Source organism: Nannospalax galili, unplaced genomic scaffold, assembly GCF_000622305.1.
Source record: "Nannospalax galili isolate Female #2095 unplaced genomic scaffold, S.galili_v1.0 scaffold203, whole genome shotgun sequence".
Lineage (NCBI taxonomy): Eukaryota > Metazoa > Chordata > Mammalia > Rodentia > Spalacidae > Nannospalax > Nannospalax galili.
In genome coordinates this window covers 2,935,387-2,939,935 of record NW_008351640.1, presented here as the reverse complement: position 1 = coordinate 2,939,935, position 4,549 = coordinate 2,935,387, and the positions used below count along the sequence as shown (strand labels likewise).

Here is a 4,549-nt window from a genome sequence, read left to right as displayed (position 1 = left end):
AAACAATAGATGGAGATGTAGATCTTTGCATTCCCAAACATCACAGTCTTAGATATTTATTCAGTTATCATTGTTGAGGTGTTAGAAATATAGGAAGATGCTCTTGTGAAATCAGTCATGGGCTCCAAGGGAATTTAGATATTAGGGAGACATGTCTATCCATTTCAACTATTTTATAACAGCCACAGTCTCTGAAATGAAAGTAACTCTACCTGGATGGGTACACTTATTGAACTTCATTTCCAATCAATTCAGCATACATAAAAAACAGAATGGTAATAGTACCCATTTTACAAGGTTATTGAGAGTATATCATGACTCAAAAGTTGTAATGAACCTAGAACTGTAGTTGGCACTGGTAAGCTGCCATCAAATGCTAGTTGTTAATGTAAATATTAAAAATCAGACGAGGAAAGAAAACCAAGTAATTATGGGATGAGGTCTTCACGCTAGGCTAGCATTCATAAAGGGAGTCTATAAAAAATAAACAGGTATTTACAAACATATTTGTACCTTAGGATCCTCATCTATATGTCAAAGGACCTAAAATGATATGGTTGCTAGGATGTCTTCTGTTTCTGTAATATAGCATCTGTATAATATCATCTAGCAGCATATCTGACCACAAACCACTTTTGTATTCAAACATCAAAGTAATCTTTGAAAAAAAGGCTAATTTACTGGATTTAGTTCACATCAGGATATGTGAATTATTGAGACAAGCTTGATACCATTATTCTGCAGTGATATCATAGTCCTTGTACAATAGAATTGCAAGTAAAAAAGAGAACATCCATACTCAGAATTGATAATACAGAATAAAGACTCAGACCTCAAGAATATATTTTTATATCAATAATAGCCTACTGTCTGTTAAATCCAACTAACAAATACAATACACACATCCATATTTTCTTTATTTTTAAGTGAAGTTAATGAATTCATGGTATTTTCTGTTTTGTGTTTCTGATTACAAGATGCTGTCCCCTTCTGTTTGTTAAAGATTACACCAGTCAGAATCACCAACACAGAGAGAAATGACAATTTCGTTTTACCTACATGTCTAAAGATCAAAGGAAAGCAAATGTAGAATTCAGTATGTCCATAGAACAAAACTGCCATAGTCCTGTGCTCTCTCTTCTCCCGAGTAATCACATTCCAATGACCTTTATTCCTAGACATAAGTTTGGTGACTAGAAAGACTGATGGATGGAAAGCTTGAAAATGTGACCAATTACTTATTAGGCAATTATTCCTTCTAAAAATGTTCTTATGAAGAATTTTATTTGAATGCATGCCTTTATCGATCATAATTGATAATCCTTCTGCCTGTCTTCAGTTGTATATTGCTGTGCGTTTTTTATGACAATTCCCTTGTTTACTACTTATTTCAATTCCCTTTGAGTACAGCCACTCAGCAACAGAGGTGGCAGTGACACTTCCATTGAGGAGTCCAAGCTTAGCTTTGGTAATCCATGCTGATAATGAGGACCCTTATGTTCATAACTGTCATTGTTCTGAGAAGATGTTCGCCATGTTACCAAAATGTAGAAATCAATACAAAAGTAGCGGAACCAGAACTGAGCAGATCCGGGTTCAAATGGCTGTCATTTATCAAGTAAGCCACTTTGAACCTCACTCTTTCTACCTTCAAAATCTCTCATGAAATCATTTTGAGCACTAAATAAGGTCATGTACAATGCTAAGGTAGCATTCATAAAGGGAATATGTAAAACCTACAAAATATCATACAGATAGGTGCTCAATGATTCAATTAATAATTTAACCCAAATGCAAAAATGAAAGTCAAAGGACTGAGATTTTATAGAGCAGATGCACAAACATGGGATTGAAGCCAGCCAGGGAGAGAAGCTAAGCAACGATGGAAACTCTTTCCCTACTGAGCACAGACCCTTCCTGTTACTTTGTTTGAGAGACTGATTTGTTCTGAAAGATGTTAAAGATGGCTAGTAGACAGCTAGTAGAATCTGCTTAAATAACAGCATCACTGACCTTTCTCATATTGTCAAGTACCCTAAAGAACATTTTGACTTCTAATACCTTCCAGCTTACTTCAGAATCAGAGGTCAACTCCTCTGAACCCAGGCAGAGCACTTAGTGGATGTTCTTTCCAGTGGTTTAGCAGGGGGTAAACCATGCTTAAATAACACAAATAGAAGTTGTAGTCAACTGCCTACTAGTGTTTGTGAACCAGGCAATGCAGCATACATCTAAATTTAGAAGCAATAACTCCTCCACAAATTTCCATCTTGATGAGATTTATGTCTACATTAAAGCTCTTCAAAAAGAGAAATCATAGACACCTGTATGTGTATGTGAGAAAAGTCCTTTCCTTGCGGGTTTTGTTCTAGCTTTCTTTCTCCATTGCTGTGACAAAACACTTTGATCACTACCAACTTGGGGAGGAAAGGGTTTATTTGGCTTACATCTCCATGGGTCACAGTTCATCAAGGAGCCCAAGGTCAGAACTCAGGGCAGGAACCGGGAGGCAGGAGTTGAAGCACAGGCCATGGAGGAACACTGCTTACTGGCTTGCTTCCCTTACCCATGCTCAGACTGCTTTCTTATATATTATAGGCCCACTTGCTCAGGGGTGGCACCACCCACAGTGGGCTGGGCCCTCCCACATCACTCAATAATCAAGAAGCTGCCCCACAGACATGGCCACAGGCCAGTCCAATGGAGGCAATTCCCCAACTGAGGCTCCCTCAACCCAGTTGTGTCAAGTTGACACTAAAGCTATCCAGCACAGTGCTGAAATTTATATCACAGCCTCTCCTTCAACCCTAAAGCAATGTATAGATACAAACTTCTAAAATCTAAGCAAGTAAATATATTTCATAATATAATATAATTAATATAATATACATCAGTATAAGTGTTCCAAGGAGGAAACCTGAATATTGACATTGTGTTTCTGTAGTAGAAATGTTATTCTTCTGGTCTTGTGTTACTGACACTTCTCATTATGGTTTACACACTTTTAAAATGTTTTTTAACCCAATTGTATATTCTCATCTGTAAAAAAATTAAGAAAACCAGCCCATAAAGACCATTACTGAAGGAAGGGGAAACAGAAGTCTTTACCTTCATCACCTACAGACATGATTTTAAATTATTCAAATCACTATTTCTAATTTTATTTGTCTTATAAATCTCATGCCTCAGTGACATAAAAGGAGAAACTATGGCTCACAAAAAGAGCTTTGCGATCATTACATTGCAGAGAAAAATGGCAGTATAAATATAATATCCGTGTCATTATTCTGTGTCCTGGTCCTGACTTTTTAGGAAGGCCGGTGAAGCTGAAATGTGCCAACGCTTCCCCTAACACGAGTTGATGGAGAAGCCCACATCCCGGAGCGCGGGATGTTGGAATTGAGTTGTCAAGTTGTCCTGTATGTCTTGTACAAACTGAACAGGCCAATTTACTGCAAGGCTGCATTGACTGAAGGCTCCTATCTCGCCTTTACACTTGCTTCCTCCCGGTGAGATTACCCTGCTCCAGCACACGCTCTCTCCCCGGTAGCTTCTGAGCTACCCCTAATTCTTTCTGAGGCACCAGCTCTAAGTAGAAGCTGCTTAGTCCTGGCCTTCGTCCAGTCTGATGGACTTCCCAGAGTGATTCTTAATCTGCAATCTGAAGGCGAAAGCTCTGTGTGTTTGTTGATAATTTTGAATGCAGGAGTGATTTGAATTCAATGTCTTCGTCTTTGTAGCTCAAAACTCTTGACTTTCGAGATGAAAACAGGCAAGATTTTTTTTTTTTTTTTTTTTGAAAGAATTGACAACTTCTCCTACACAGCCTGAATTTCTTTTCCCAATACTAACCTCCAATCCTAAAGGGCTGTTTGGAAACCTTGCTGTTTAGGCTCTGCCCTCCAGGTGGCAGCAGTGCCACACCTCAGAGGCTCCAATCCCCTTTTCCCTGACTTCAAGTGTTAATGCAATTGACCAATCACTGCTAAGATGATGGGAGGTAATTGGGTAATTGTATTTTACGGATCTCTAGCAGAGAAAGGGAAAGGGGAAAGAAAGAGGGGCCGAGGAGAGAAGGGGACTGCAGTCTGAGGGGAGCTTTGGGGAGCCGGGACCCTGAGTGACCGGACGTGGCACTGCTGGAGAAAAAGCCTTGACTGGCAGACGCTGCCCAGTGCGCAAGGAGCCCATTCACTCACTGGGGAAGAGAGGAGGGGAGAAAGGAGAGAGGAGGAAGAGTTCCAGCCGAAGTGGATGGAAGGGGACCCCGGTTTCCGCCGCGAGGGGAGTCGCGAGCCTGGGCGATGGCGCTGAGGCCTCAGAGCTGCGCGCGGGAGGACGCGTCTCCTCGCGGGGGACCAGACGGCGCGGGGAAGGGCTGCGCTCAGGGGAACCAACTTGTGGCTCCAGATCCTACCCAACGCAGCTGGAAAGGAGATCAAAGCTGCAGTTTCATTCCAGAAGGACAAGCGGAGCCAGAGATTAGGGATTTTTTTTAACCCCCTTCGTTCCTGCTTCTTTGCTTGATTCGTTTCTCTCTCTCTCTCTC

The 4,549-nt window shown here is 40.9% G+C and overlaps 1 protein-coding gene across 1 annotated transcript in view; it reads left to right on the top strand.

Annotated features, from left to right (window-relative positions):
• The window catches only part of Lrrc4c (leucine rich repeat containing 4C), a 213,611-nt gene that overhangs the window by 24,798 nt on the left and 184,264 nt on the right, over positions 1-4,549 (top strand). The window lies entirely within an intron of this gene.